The sequence below is a fragment of the Manacus vitellinus genome, unplaced genomic scaffold (assembly GCF_001715985.3).
Source record: "Manacus vitellinus isolate BGI_N305 unplaced genomic scaffold, ASM171598v3 scaffold_2_pilon, whole genome shotgun sequence".
Taxonomy (NCBI): Eukaryota; Metazoa; Chordata; class Aves; order Passeriformes; family Pipridae; genus Manacus; species Manacus vitellinus.
In genome coordinates, this window is record NW_021940208.1 from 27,653,415 (window position 1) to 27,670,202 (window position 16,788).

Below are 16,788 nucleotides of genomic sequence, written 5' to 3' on the forward strand. Positions count from 1 at the left end.
ACTCCAGGTGTGGCCTCACCAGCGCTGAGTACAGGGGAAGAATCGCTTCCCTGGACCTGCTGGCCACACTGTTCCTGATCCAGACCAGGATGCCACTGGCCTTCTTGGCCACCTGGGCACACTGCTGGCTCATGTTCAGCTTCCTGCCAATCTGAACTCCCAGGTCCCTCTCTGTCTGGCTGCTCTCCAGCCACTCTGTCCCCAGCCTGTAGTGCTGCAGGGGGTTGTTGTGGCTCTTCCCTTTGACTTGCATATAAATATTGATCATGGATACTTTGATTACTCAACTTTTGATATTTTTGCTGTTTTTAAAATCTCTGAACGGAACTAGAAAAATTCACCTTTTAATGTGAAGAGTTTCCTTATTTTTACATTGAATTTTTGGATATGGTTATAATTAGGTGTTTGCACCTCAGCTACTCAGATTTTACTCATTCTTGGATCCAGCCCATTTCCAGGGCATTTAATTCCAAGCCAAGTTCTCTCCCCACAGGCTCGCAACTGGAGTTTGGCAAGTTTTTGCCTGAAAAATACATATAAACAAAGGCATTTGAACCCTGCTGAGTATGCCTTTTGAGGCATCAGATATTTAAATGGCACCTAGAATAGACAGCACAATCCGCAGAAAGAAATGCATTATCCTATTTTGCTTTCTGAGAGTAATAGGTTTGTAGACAGTACCATAAATATGCTCTGAAAGGGACTTTGATCAAATTCCATGCATTCCAGTTGCAAACATAAAAGTTAATTGAAGCAAATGGAATTGAATAGATAGGGATTGAGGAACACCTACAGTTCTGTTCCCAAGTCTCCTTAAATCTCTTACCAAGTTTTCTCTGTTTGTGGAGTTGTTCCAAAACTTGATATAGCCAGTCAAAACACTTCCACTTTCACAGAATTCAAGAGTGAACCTAAATACATAGGCTACCATCTGCAAGGGATGTAAGCACACATTTGACTTTAAGAAAGAAAGTAGTGCAACTGCAGTCAGTAGCGTTACTGAGAAACTTCAAGACTGGCTTGTATTTTTATGCCTGACTGAATCAGGTCATCATTTCTAATTATGATCCTGATTATATTCTGAACTGAAGTCTGTGGGAATAAGAGCAGGAAAGTATGTCTCTGGAGGGTCACATCAACATAAGAATTAAATCAATACTGTGCAGCTCCACATCAATGAAATCACTGGAGTTAACACCAGTAGAGACTGAAAGTGTACAGTGGTAAATCAGATCCAGAGCTTGTTACATGGTTTTGACACATCTTTCAGTTTTATCAGAAATCCAAACACAAAACTTAGCACTCTGAAACATCAGTGGATTTTAGACACTCCCTGAAGGGTTTTGAGTACTGAAATCAATGAATGGATTGCAACAGACTGACCTATAAGTGTAGTTTTTCAGCTGTGACAAATGAAATATTGATAATGGTCTTCATTTTGCTTAACTCTTTCTCACTCTTTTAAAACATCACATGTAATAGACCATAGCAGAATGGAAATTACTTATAAAAATTTGGCAGGGCTTCACAGAAAGCAACAATGATTTTTATTTCCCTGAGAGACATGTCATATACCAAGAAATGCTACAATATATACTGCAAGAGACTGCAGCAATGACTGGGCCAGAGTAGAGATTACTGATGGGCTGTATCAGTTCACAATGCTAACATACCTAATTAGGTTGAATTTAATGAATTTGAGGATTCATGATTATGTTGACTATATGAGCCTTATCTAGCCATAAGAGTTTTCTTACCTGAATGCCCCCAAGGTCAGCATGGCTTTACAGAAGGAGGCTCACAAAGCAATTATAAGATTTACAAAAGGGGGACTTCCAGGAACCTAAGTGGTACCAGTTGAGTCACTAAGGACTTGACTAACTCCTAAATAACCTAATAACCTTAAGCATTCAAAGTCTTGTCATAAACAACTCCCTACGTGTGCAAATGAATCTTCCTCAGCATGGGCTTTCACAGCCGAATGGCTGAACTGAAGCTTTTTTGATCTCAAAGTTCCCTTGCTGCTGAATATGGCAACATTACAACATCTTTGTGGACATCCTCCTTAGGGATCTGTCCAAGACCTTTCTTATTAGACTCTAGAGGCATCTGTGGGATGAAGAAAACCTGATGGTTCTTAGAACAGAAATAACTACCAGATAATCCCTCATACCAGATATTAGGAAATGCACTCTGGATTGTTTAGTTCACCCAAAACACAAGGTGAGAAATATCTAACCACTTCTAGACACTGGAGGCAAGATGTAGAGACAAGTCCATAAGCACAGTTTCAGAGGAATTGAATAGCAAGACCAGGGCACTGCCACAGTGCAGGTGTCTTGAAAAATAAGGTGGAATTTACAAGTTAACCAGGACATCTTCAAAAGCAGAAGATGGGGTCTTTCATTATGGAATACCAGGCTGCCTCACACAATTATCACTCTCCTTCCATAATCCACATCTCTGATTCTTTCAAGCTAACTGGGCTAAGAAATCAGGAAATTAGAATAAAATAAATAAAAACCTTATAAAACTCATTCCAATTATTTTAAATGTTAAAATAATTATTTTAAATACACCTCTCCTTAACCCAACATAATAAAGTTTCATTGTCGTCTCTCCACAATATAAAAGGAATCACCAGACATGAAGGAGCATAAGTAGAGTGGACAGTTAGTAAAGAGCTGGCATGTTCTGAACCTTGGATCTTTTCCTTTTTCCTTTTTGTTTTTTTTTTGGAATTGGCTTTCAAAACGTTTCCATGGAAAACGGAGAGGAAGGCAGCTATCACAAGTAACAACAGAGCCTACCCAGCAATGTGCTTTTTGGATCCTCCTTTTTCTCTCTCTCTTTTTTTTTCCTCCTTTTCTTAAACTCATCCAGGCTTAAGCTGAACAGTTTGCACCAGCATATGGCAAAGGTTGAGGTCAGACAGATAAAACGTTTCATTGCACCAAAGAATGGTTAACAACACGTGAATGTAAATTCTAACACATCGTAAAAGTGTTGCAGGGCAGTCTGAAAGGGGGCTTTAGTTATGGCAGGAAATCTGCTTCCCAGCCCCACCCCATCCCTTCCAGTTCATTTCAGGTATTGTGGAGGCTGGAGGGGCTCTGGAGTTCTCTCCACTGGCAATCTGCGCCCGGCCCCGCCAACAGATTTCTAATGACTTTCTGATGAAGATTTAGGAGGTTTTGTGTCCTGGAACTGTGAAGGATTTCAGCCAGGCACCCCTCTCCGGCAACCAGCCCCAGCAACCTCTTTTGTCCCCTTCTCGCTCCGCTGCACCCCCTGGCCCTGTGGCTTCTCTACAGATCGACCAAGCAGAAGGGGACACCCCTCCCAACACCACCCCGCTCTCCCGCTCCTGGGCCCGCAGCCACGGCAATTTGTAGCCATGCTGGTGGCAGGACCACCCCGCCATTGGGCTCGGCAACCGCGGGATGGCCGCAGCCACCTGGGCCTCGCCGCGGCCTGTGGGACACGGCCCCGCTCCGCTCAGGGGCCACCAGCTGCCCCAGCGCCCTCAGGCTGCCCCAGTGCCCTCAGGCTGCCCCAGCCCTGCGCTCCCTCAGTTTCTCCTCCTGGCCAGCACCCAAAATGCCTTCTAGGCCTTGCTCCTCTCAGACGTGGGGTGCAGCCCGCTCCCCAGCTGGATTTTCCTCAGTTAAACCAAAAACAAAGAGAGGGAGCGACTGCCCCACTTCTACGGGGACCGTTCCTCTGTCTCTGGTGTTGCTGTCATTTTTTTTCCCTCACATTTGTGTTCATTCTATCCCCACTCCCCCCGCCTCGTTCCCACATTTTGTCACCATTATTACAATAAATACAAAGGTTCTATGCCTAAGAAGAGACTACAAAAACATAAATGAATAAATAAATACTTAAATATCAAGTGACACGTTTGTGTCAGACATTAGCGCAGGCTCTGGCTTGATGTTTTCATTTATCATTTGCTCTAAGTTCCTGCAGCTGAAAGAGATAAACCGCGGCTATTCAAAAAAAGAAATGTATAAATCATAACAAAGCACCCAGTCAAAAAGGGCTTTTTTTAAATCTTTTTTTTTTGCTTCTCCAGAGATAAGCCGAAGAAGTGCAGTGCTCAATTGTGTGCCCCCATTTCCAGAGTGAAACTATTGAGGTGGTGGTAGATCATATATATTGGAGCAAGATATTGGAGAGTTTGTTATTTGTTTGACACAGACACGAATGCACGCTAATGCATGCACTGAGACACTGATCATCTTAATACCCCAGGCCTCTCTAAACTGCGCCTGGTATCCTACTTCCCTCTTCAGAGCTGCTCCAAGGCGAGAGTGATTAATGTTCTTTTTTAATCTAGAAGATGTTAAAAGTGTGACGGACATTGAGTTCAATTATGAAATATGACATGTTGAAAGGGTCAAGTCTACTCAAGCCCTGTGATAGAAGAAACACTCCCAGGAGACTTTGATTTTTGGTCAGATGACTGATCGTCATGTCCTCAGAAAGAATTAAATTTTATTACCAGCTCTTTGGCAGCATTTAGAGTTTAACGTGGCTAGAATTAAAGAGTGCTTAGTCTGATTTTTATTTCTTGTCCTTCCCTTTTTGTTCAAAAACTACTCTATTTTTCTCACTTACTTGGAAGTGCCTATTAGAGAAATGCAGGTGGCAAGTTATCTCTGGAGGGGTTGTACTGCCAGGATGTTATTCACAGCTTATATTTGCATAATCTCTTGTCTTCTCTTAAATCTTCTGTTTTATTCTCCTTCCCTTCTTACTCCCTCAAGAAGTTCTCGCAACAGTCTGGCTTGGATTTCTTTCCTTCCTCGTGCCTCAATAACACTATTCTTATCAAGGGGTTGCAAGGCAGTGATCAGTCACACCTTCCTTCCATTCAGAGAAGCAACAAACACTGCAGATTGTGTTTACTTTTAACATCTGCCAAGACTTTTAACATCACAGTGCAAGGAAAGCCCCAAAGACAAATCCAAAAATGAGCATATTAATAATGGTTGGCAACCAGGATCCTGCAGCAAACCAGCGCTTTACCTTTTGGTGCTGTTTGTCCTTCCTTAAAGTTCTTTCTTGCCCTACGTCAGCCAGACTTCTGCTGGCTAAGAAGAAACTCACTGGTGTCATTGAGAACATGGTAGTAAACATTAAAATGCTCAGTTTACCATGCTGAGAACATTAGTGAAAAGTTAGCACAAGGGTTGGGGCTGTAAAGAGGGAATTCACATGCCCATTGAACATGGAAGCCTTTACTTGGGAAAGAAAGTTATACTCATACTTGATTTCTTTTTAGTTTAAATATGCATAACTCTTTGCTTCTCAAGTTTCTGGAGTCTTTTCTGAAGTATGTGTAACCAAATTAGACAAATACAACAAAAATCAGAAAAAGAAAAGAGGAGACAAGGAAGGGAGAGGAGAGAAAGTTATCAAGCTTATGACTTCAGATTCATTGCTCCCTCTGTCTGGGATCCAATCCAGTTGCCAAAATATAGGCAGCTTGTGCTTTATAAGTTACCCTCATGCCTACTGAATGCCTGGCTGCTCCTTCAGAAGAGAGCAGGTCTTCTGCAGGTCCTATGCCATATCTGCCTGCCCCTGCAGATTTCCTACTGGCCTCTCAGATGGGCCAAGACTCTTTTCTGAGCCAGCTGAGTCAAACCCCTGTAGGCTATGCAATTAATTAACTCAGAGTACAATGAGATTTCAGTGCTAACATCTAAATTGAGGTGTCCAAAAGTAGGTGTCTATTCACCTAACCTACAATTAGTGGAGACTGATCAAATGCTTGTATTTACATTTGGCTGAGCTGGATTGTTTTCCATTATCTGAGGGATATAATGGGAGAAAAAATACTTAAGTCTCTTCTTGAAGTGTAAACTTACAATCTGGACCTGGGACCTCCAGACAGAGAAACTGGAATTAATCTCTGAATTCACTGACTTTGGTCCTTTACTACCTCAGGGACCACATAGTGCATTTTTTCCTTCGTAAGCACCGTGGAAGTAGTTAGCCCTTCCCCACTCTTATAGGAAGACCTTTGCAGAACCTCACTGCTGCAATCATGAGGAACATTCTCATAACTCCAAGGCTTAATACATCCACAGCAAGCCTATATGCATGTGGTTGTTATGTCAACATCAGCCTTTGCATAAGAAATACTTTTTTCATTGCTGGAGTTTAACCCCCTGATCCACAGAGAGCAGGTATATCCCCTCTCGGCCTTCAGTTTTTGAAGGAAAACAAGCCAGGATATTCTATTTTTCTCTCATATGATAATCTTTTCCCTTTCCCCAATCACCCATGCATGAGCCTGTCAGTTTCCAACCAGAACTTACACAGGGTGCTCCAGATGAGATCTCACAGGAGCCTTGTGCAACCTTGATGGTGCTTTGCTATATCACTAAGACTGTTTAAAGTGGAGCAAAAGCTGTAAAAAGCCAGTAGAAAATATGAGGGAATTTTAATTCAGGGAGGAAATTAATAAGAAATTACACCATATAAAAATATACAATAGCAAAGGATATATGGAAATATAAATTGTGCATTAATCCTCTACTGTAACTATAACAGCCACTGCATTCAGAAGACAACTGTCAAAGACATCTTAGAGGACAGGATTTTTAAAAGATCCTAGACTTGTCCAAGTAGTACCAGCTCCTGCAATCACAATAGGAAATACAATTAGAAAAGAGACAGAAAATCACATTTGGTTCATGATATAAGCTAGAAATGTACTGATAGGGATACAAATAGGAAGGAATTTCTCCTATGAGCAAGTTTTGTTTGTATAGGAGACCCTCCCAGCCTTCAGACTACCAATAGACACTGACCAAAAAGAACTGTGGGTATAGCTGCACTGCTGACTTGAGCTGGAAATTTCTGTTAGCATGGGGTTTGGATGAGGGTTTCTTTTATGAGAAATAAATAAAAATGCTTTTTTCTTTAAGGATAAGGATAAAATAAAAGGATACTAGTGGATTAAAATGCAGTTTTGTTTGATTTTGAGATTCAAAGAGGTGTTGTTCCACTGCCTGGAAATGCAAATGGTGAGCAAGTGCCATGTATTCCAACTCTGTTGTTGGTAAGAACTTTTATTGCCCTGTGAGCAACAAGGAACAATGACACACATTAGCAACAGAGGACGCGGCCAGCCCGTATTGCCAGTCATGCTATGCCTATGAGAATTCTGTTCCTCTGAATACATTGTGGTTTTTAAACAGAACCACCAGATCAGGATGACTTTACCACATGGAATTCAGTACATCACTTGGAAACCATATTGGCCATGAAGTGTAATGACAATGAAAAGTTTGCAAGGGTCCTCAGATTTATGTGATGCTATTTTGTTAAAAAGAAAAGAAACAAAAAAGACTACGTGAAAATTCATAGCTACCGAGGTAAATCTTTAGTTCTCCTAGATTAGCCCTGTGCAAATCTTTCACCTACTAGGCTTCAGTTCTATTCATAGGTACAACAGGCTCTTCTGGGTTAATTCCAACCCTCAGTGTGCACTTCCCAACTACCATCAGTCTCCTTAAATTGTCCTTGAGACGTGCTCATATCCACAGAAGATAGCATATTGATTTTGCATAACTTAAATGATGGCTCTTCTAATGCAACTCATTTACAGAAAGTATGTAAAAATTCACAGTATGTTTGGCATGAGTGATCTCTTTTTCTTTTTTTTTTTTTTAAGTCCAGCCTCTAAAAATTATGTGCTGAGAACATCTCCATTGTCTTCTCCCTCCTGTGGAACCTTTCTCCTCTCAAAGTTCAGCGACAGGCAACAGTGAGTAGCAAATTGTACTGTCATGAGCTTGAGCATTCAGCTGAATTCACATAATTCAACCAACATTATTTCAACCCAAAAGGATACATGATTGGATTGTAGATATCAACTTTAGAGGTGAGAAGTAAACTTTCAAGCCAAATTTACTAAAGTACTGTAAAGAAAAAAGCCGGCATACGTGTTTCCTTGGGAGAAAAACTACAATTTTGATTTATGGACAGAGATTATTCAGTCATATGTATGGTTTATGTTTGTGTCCTTTCTTATAAATTCCCTTAAACTCACTGGCCTATGTCCCATCACTTTAAAGCCTCAGTGACATCACTATTCATAAATGTTTCCATTTGTTTGAGAGGAAGGGATAGTTAAAACTGTAGTTTGCGATTCAGGAAACATGAAACCAGTTCCTGGCTCAGGCACAGACTTCCTTTGTAGCATTTGAAATTCTAGTTATCTCTCCTATGTCCAATTCCTCATCCCTAAAGAGGGAAAAATAAAGTGACCCCAAGCTATCCTTTGTCTGCTTCTCTAGAAAGATAATTACTTGGGACAGAAAGTGTCCGTGTACAGGGTGCTTCACCAGCAGGGCATCAATCTTTAGAATAATAGTTTCAGAATTGATCAAATACTAGAATATCAAATGCTTAGTCAGCCTATGAAGGGACTGTGGCCATAAAGAAAATACACTGCATTCAATGAAGTTAAAAATACCAATCAACCCAAGATGGAATAACTAAATCCCAGCTCTTCATAAGTGGTTTTCTCATGGTGCCTGAAAAGCCCTTCTTATCTCTCTCTGTCTCTGCCAACCATCACATATAATAAATGGCTCGTGCCTCTTCAACAATCAATGAGGGAAAAGGTCTCATTATAGTATTCTGCATGTTTTGCCCTTCCTTCCAGAACCATTCTCCTGTTGCTGAGCAGTCACTGTTGTGCACATGCTTACACACATCAACAAGTGGCACTTCAAATGAACAGATGATACAGACCTCAGTGATACATATCTTATTTATGTCTATTGTCATTTATGTGTCAGCTAAGTGCTCAGCAGAAGTGGCAGGACTTACTTCCCTAGGCTGTTGGCCAGGAAATCAATGGAGCTCTCACGTGAGTACAAGCTTATCTGTGCAAGTAAAGACTACACAGCCTATCTCTTATGAGACTGACTGTCCAGAAAAATAAAGCCCAGAACAAAAGAACTAGAATTTTTCCTAACAAACATGGTTGGAATCAATTTGCATTCTGTATTAATTCACTATTTTTCATTAAATAGATGCAAAACATTCATCCTTTCCCTTTCTTAGACTTGGTTGTACTCACTAAAAAAACCCAAAACAAATAATCCAATTTATGTTAATCGTGGAAAATAGGTCCATTTCGGATATGAGGAAATGGTGACTTCCCGAGACTTATCCGTACTACCTTTGTTGACATGATCTTGAACAGTGGCTAGAAATTCTGCAGAAGTTTTTATAAAAGTATTGTTCATTATCTATTTTACAGCAGTTCCTTGAGATCCTGCCAGTCATCAGGGATATGTTATTCTGATGATGCCGATAACCTAGCAAAGGCATGGCCTGTACCTTAAATGTTTAAATGAAAGTAAGACAAAGCTGTACCAAACAACCAGAAGGAATACACGAACAGGATTCTTTAGGCAGTATTGACTGGAAGTTTCATAACACTGGTGAAAAAGCAATATGATATCACCAAGTACTGTAATGTAATAAAACCATGACAGATTGCTAGAACTGGCAAGATTTAGAGAGTCTGAGGGGGCAAGCATTAATAGCTGAAAAATTCTTTCTGCCTCAGCTCACCTTATCCTGCTGTCCAACGGAAGGAAAGATCTGTTTCTAGGACATGGTGATAGAGTTTGCAACACAAAGTAGCATCACAGGAATTTCCATGCCTCTCTATGGGACTATAAAACCTCTTCCAAGCACGTCTCGAACACAGGCATAGTCCTGCACCAGTTTCACACACACACACAAGCTCTGCTCTGCTGCATCTCTTTGCTCTGAGATGGTTTGCAGAGAAGTAGGACAAAGAGTCCATCTCCAGTTCCCAAAGCTGAGTTTATGGGAGCCTGCAGGCAAGTGCCTGGTACTACAGAAAACAGCAGCATTACCTGCGGGCCAGCCCTTGTAACATGAGACCTGCTAATACAAGAACAGTCAGCGGCTATACCTGGTAGCACAGACAAAGTGCGTTGTCAGCAAGTTTCAAGGTTTCAAGTGCAGGTTAGCTCAAGATTTACAGCATTTCTAGCTTTCAGATGGCATGGAAGTACCTTGAGAACAGCTTTTTTTGCTGTATTCAGCAATCTGTTTCCTATTCTGGCCACAGTCCAGAAAGACACAAGAAAAAAAAATAAGAAAAGGATAGGCAGTAACTAAATATTTCAGAACCTTCAAAATGATGTAGTTTGAGCAATTTTTTCGAAAAGGGCAAAAGGCCAGTGGAAAAGTGGGGGTGGGCTTTTTCTTCCAAAAACAATTTGCCCTTTCCCTGTCATTTAAATTAACCAAATTAAACAAGCACTTCCTTGTGCAAGGGTGCTTACAGATTGTGTGGCTGCTTTGTTTTAAAAACCGTGATCCTTGTTCACAGCTTTTCCAGTAGCCATGTTCTGTTTCCTAAGTGGGTTCTCTAGTGCCTGCTACTTGGCTGTGCTCTCACTGCAGGTTTTCCTTTGGTGGCAGCACTAATCTGTTTGCCTTTCCTCTACTTACCTGCCTGCTTCCACAGCAGTCACAGGACCACAATGTCCTAGAGCCTCTACTGCTGTGTCAATTTGCTTAAAATGGACATTTCAGTAGTTGTTAAAGGAGTGCAACAGTAAACACAGACAGGGGGATCGTGGGAGTCTAATTTCCTTAGGAAGCCTGGCTAAGAGTAATCAGTAGCACTTCTCTGGAGCATGAACTCTTCCTGGTCCTCTACGAATATCAGTTATTGAGTCCTCACAGCAGTTCATTTGGGTAGGTTACATACACATACTCTTCACTCTTCAAAGGTGAATGAAGCAGCAAAGGGAATTAGCTTCCTAAGAATGCAATGTATCTATGGCAGGCAAGCACCAAGATTTCTCAGATGGTTTTTGGGATGAAATCCTGACCCCACTGACACCAAGGCGGATCAGCACTTACAAAGATTTGCATCCTCTACAGACACAGCCACCCTACTCCTGTGCACAAAACCATGGCCCATATGTGAATCAGATCAGTCTCAATATTTACACAAAACCCTCAAGCTCTGCAAGGTGCAGTGATTCAGGAACACAAAGAAATGCAACTGAGCAGTGTCTAGATGGGGAGTCTGATGTGTTTGCAATGCATGTACCAGTGGTCAAATTACAGAAAGGAAATCTTTGTAAGCTGACAACCAGAACTTATTTATTAATATAGGCTAAATTACTAATTTATGGCCACATATTTTTAGCCTTTTACAGAGCAACTATTTCATTATTTAAGATGTTTAATTATGTACCTGTATAATTAGTATCTGAAGAAAATAGGTTTTTTTATTACACCATGTCTTTAGTGAAGAGCAATAAATACTTATATTAACCACAAACTTTTCTAATGCTAACAGCCTTTAAGTTGAAAATATTTAACACCCTTCATGCCATGTCAAATAAGGGAGACCTGATTCTACCTATAGAAGAGTCAAAGTTTAAAAAAACGAGTAAAATAATGCAGCCAACCAGCAAAACCACCAAAATAAATGGTGGTTTCATTTCAGATTTATAATTGTTCAGTTCTGGCCAGAAGAATGACTTCAATAGGAATAACTTGTATACAAGTGGAACAATTTTGTTCACTTGCTGCAGGTGTGTCAGGTAAAATCGATATTTTCACACAAAGAATCTCTTCTCAAGGTTTGTGGTTCTCTCTTTGGTGTGTCTTCTCAAATAGTTTTAGTACAACACCGAGCTTAAAAACAGAACAAAATGTTCCTGAACTGGAAAAACTCAGTTTCATTTTCAAAATGACAGATCAAATAGAATGAAATATTTTTTTTAAATACAGCATGTTATCATATCTAAAAATAAGAGCTTGTACCATGTCTTGGATAAATGAGGCAAGCAACATGGAGCAGGATAGTGTTACAAACCATATTTGTGGCTTTTTGAAGCTCCTATTCATCGAAGAGAGACACAGCAAAACACAGAGAGCCCTACCTCAGTCAGAGCAGCCTCCTCAGACTACTCTGTAAGGTAGTAGTCTACCCTGCTTGAGTCCTCCAGGAACAAATAAGATACAATCTCATCCCAGATATATGTCCCTGCTCATGACATCAAAGACTTTTTTGTCTACCTTTGTTTGAACTAGAAGTGCACATGAAGGAATCAGGAATACTGAACTGCCCAAAAGGAGAGAAGGTAGGTTATAATTTAGGTGGGGAAAAACAAGTACAAAACAAGCAGTCCTTTTCTGATATTTCTGGTATTTCATGTTCAAACTACAGAAGCAGGACCACTGTATTTACCTGTGTACCTGCACCCTATAGAGATGAATCCTGTCCTGAGTAGTTAGACCAGATTTTTTAACTGGCTAGATGTCAAGATTTTCATCCCAGTTTCTTTCACTCTGTTCAGATGTAGCTGCTGGTCCTTTTGTGGATGAAAACAAGTGATGAACTGCACATGATTTGAGGGAATGCTGTTTATTTCCCACATCACATACATTATTTTTGTCAGGTGCATGAGCTGAACACACTCATCTCCATTTTATTTCAGAACACTTTTTATGAGCCATTCACCAAGCCATTGTGTATCCAGGTATGTGTATAGTTCTATAAAAGGAAAAGTCATCTCTGCTGATGCTTTCATTTTGTGATCCCTGTAAATGGTGTGAGCACAACTGCCTGCCCTCAGTGCCAGGATCTGGGAACTCACTGCATTAAGCATCTCCATAGCACCAAGCATCAGAAGAGAAGTGGCTTCAGCAAAGAATTCCAGTTGTTCAGCGTTTTGGCAAATGAGTTTTTACATTCAATGTGTTTCAAAATAATTTTTTAGAAGGCAAGACCAGTCAATGTGACTGCTCAGCCCTGTATAAAAAGTACCCGCTCACTCATCTGGCTTGTCACTTAGAAGGTTCCTGCAGAAGCTGAACTAACTCAGGAAAATGGCAGAAATGAAATCCAAAAGAAAATTAAGAGATTTTGACAGTTTCAAAAACTGGCTATGGGAAGGGTCTGGCAAACAGGAGTAGACACAAGGGAACCAGGCATGAGCAGAGGAGTAACAGAAGCCTCACCACTTGGCAACAGCAAATTGCTACATGAGAATATTATATGTTATATGACACCAGTGCCTAAATTTCTTTGTGAGCAACCTGGAGATATCCTATAGAATGGACAGGATTTTCTGAGGCAAGTGGATCATTGAAAGGGAAAAAGATGCAGAAAGGTGAGGGGAAAAACCTAGTTATCTGTACTGGAAAGGAGAAGGTAGTGCAAGGAAGAACATAAATTTTTTTAATAGGATGGCTGTAATCCCAAACCTGTCTTCCCTTAGGCATGCCACTGGAAATACTGTGCTTTCACTCCTACCTCAGAGGGCAGATTCTGCTGATGCATACTGGTTGAAATTGCTGTTTCACTAGAAAAGGCTCACATGGTTTTCATCAGAGCTTGTGGTCTCAGTCTGAGTGCTTACAGAAAAGGATTCTCTGATCTGTGCCAAGTCACCTTCTGGCATGTTTGCTGCCTTGTGGGACAGTAATGTCTACTTTGTGGGAGATCAGCCTTGTTCTCTGGAAACCATGAGACCGCAGAGACAACTTTCCACACTCACGTCCTTCAATCACTATGCCTCCACCGAGGTACATCTCAGCTTGTCCAGCTGCCAAGATTCAATGCCTCTGCCAGCTCTCTCAGCAGAGGCTTGGATGCCACATGTGATAGTGGACTGTCCCTGGTGACAATTCTCCTGCCTTTGGGGAGGAGCTTCAGCATCTTCTGCTGCAGCCAGTTGTGATCTAGTGAAAAACAGATTATCCTCCATGCAGGGGTGACTGAAAGTCACCAGTGCTGCCTGCGTTCCCTGAGTAGCAGCACAGGTTGGGTGGAGGAATCTTGTGTGCTCAAACACTGAAACACTGTTCATTTTGTGATAAGCACCAGCTACAGACTTTCCAGTGCGATATATTTTGGACCTGGACAAGTGAAAACAAAGCATCCAGCATTTACCTGTTTACATTTTGGGTTGTTCCACAAGTCATGGAATACAAATGACCAGCTAGTGGCTTGCTGCCAAGATTATTTTAGATATTTTGTAGTCTATGGATGAATTCTGAAGCAATAGTCTTTGTGAAAGGTAGTAGTCTTTTTGACTGTTATTTATGGAGATTTGCAATCAGAAATTCATTTTTTGCTTGCCTTACTTGAAAACTTGTTCTTTGTAGTGACTTAAGGTTGCTCATTCCAGTATTTTTATTTTTATTTAACAATAAAAAGTACAAGATTCCATCATAAAACAGGTAACTTCTATCTTCCTTACTTCAACATTACACACGCAGTCACTCTCTTAAGAAAGGACAAGCAGAGGGAGAAGGACTCTGAGGGAACAGACAGGATTTTATTTTCTTTTTGTGAGACGCTGGCGCAAGTTGCCCAGAGAAGTTGTGGATGCCCTATCCCTGGAAGCGTTCAAGGCCAGGTTAGATGGGGCTTTGAGCAACTTGGTCTAGTGGAAGGCATTCCTGCCCATGACAGGGGGGTTGGAACTAAATGATCTTTAAGGTCCCTTACAACCCAAACCATTCTATGATTCTACAATTCCATATATTTTTTTATCCCAACTGAACTGCAAAGAGATGACAGCCCTCAATTTGATTTCTGCTCCCCCTCTCTCTCTCTGGTCTCAGCAAGTTTCTTGTTAGTTTGTGGCTCAAAAATTCCTTCTTCCACCTCTTTCCAGGATGACTGTGGAGGCCCTGCAAAAGACACAGTTCCCCTGACATGTGCCCATGGTATCCTTTTTTCCCATTCTGGACCAATGTTGTTCAGCTATACGCAACACCAAGGAGGATATAAACCTTCAGAAGATAAAGATGGATGTCTCTTTAATTGTGTCAAACAGCATGCAGACAGTGCTAAACTCTCTGTTGGCCTTCTCTGTTCTCAGGGCTGTCACAACTCCTTCCTGCTGCCTGGCCTTTCTCAGCTTCTTCTCTCTGTCATGTCCCCAGAGGCGACTTCAGTCTCAGAGTGACTCAAAGCTTTCATGACCCCATTCCTCCTATCCTCCTTCTCTCCCTCCCATCCAAACACATCCCAGTCTTCTCTGCCTGCACAAGGACACTAGTGTCAGAGTAGCTTTCTGGGGAGTCATGCACATGTTCAAAATACAGTTGAAGCCAAGAGAAGAAGCATCTCTAAAACAGCACTGTAGAGTTTAAAAGTAGGTAAGGTAGTGTCTGGGCATTGGGATTACTGGACAGCGAAGTTCAGGTCTGTGCCCAAAGCTGTCCCAGACAGCAAGCAGTGGGGAGCTGTTGCTGGAAGTGTATTTGGACCAGTAGAGGAAATGCAGCATCCAGGTGGGCATTGGGCCATTTAATCAGCTAGTTTAAGTTGGCTGATTGAACTCCAGGTTGCACCTGGGCACATGAGTAACACTGCAAAGCACGAGCCAGTGCTAGGTGTGTTTCCCCAAAGGGTATGATTTCCCTATGGAAATCAGATGGAGGGTATTCATCAAATCCAGCAGGACCAGAGCTGTACCCTTTGTCACTACAATTATTTCAGGTCTACTTCATACTGATTTTAGCAATCAAAATCCCCTCTAGGAATGCTCCTTGTTTGCAAAATCACCTTCTGCTCTGACTGAAATGTTTGTATCTCAGTTGTTAGCCACAATAATGAGTTGACAATTTCCTCCAATTGGTGCATTTCATTCAAGACACATCATTGTAACCACAGCTGCCTAAGGTGAACAAAATCAGGTTCACCAAAAGCGCTATTAACTGACACATGAACAGAAAAGCCTCAAAGCCCATTGTTGTTTTCTTGCCTTTTGACTGGGACTGATGTTTCCTAGGCAGATGGGGAAAGAAAACCTTCAAAAATACAGGAGGAAGCAATGTTATGGGTCTCTGGTGTGAGTTTCTGCTTGTGTTTCCAGCCCAGCTTCAGAAGCAGTTTCAAGCAGCTGTCACAGACTGGTATGAGATGTCTCACAGCCCTTATGGATCACTCCTAGTTCAGAGGAATGCTGGATCCCCAGCAGAACAGAAGAGCCAGCTTCACTGTGAAAGAAAGGAACAAAATCACTTGTCTCCATTTCATCTTCCCGAAGGGTCGGGGAAGGTGAAAGGGGAGGGGGGAAGAAGTCCAACTGCAGTGGTTTAAATCTATTTTAATAATGTCTCACAGCCATGTGGTCTACATGAAAGACAATGGGTGGGTACAATTAATAATGATTGGTTTGCCATTACAGTGATAAATAACTTTAAATAGCTCTTCATAGAATTTGTTTAGTGCCTTCCTTTCCCTCTTTTTTTTTTTTTTTTGGTGGCAGATGGTGTAAAATCCCTGGGCCCTTTGGACCTTGACCTCCTGCAGATGTTGGGATGGGACAAAATGGTCCTCAGGATGGTAGAAAGGGAAAGAAAATGAAAACCCTTCTAATGTACCGTATCAGGGCTATCAGTGGGGTGGATCACTAACTGCTTTTTTATTACTGTCACTTACCAGTCCTGATTCTTCTATACCTAAAGAGTTATGTCAGTAATTGTGCGGCAGCTGAAAAGGAGAGTGGATGCATGTGGTGGTGAAGTATTATTGGAAAGCAGACCAATAGAAGATGAATGAAAGATTATGAGAGGAGCAAGCTACCATAGTTAGCAATGCTGCAACAAACTAGACATTGATATATTGTCCTCTTGCAGATATTCTGACAGCCTATTATAGTTCCCTTAATGAGGTTGTCATGCATTTCTCTTTTTGTAGCTATTAAAATCTTGTCTACATCTGCTGAGGTTTGC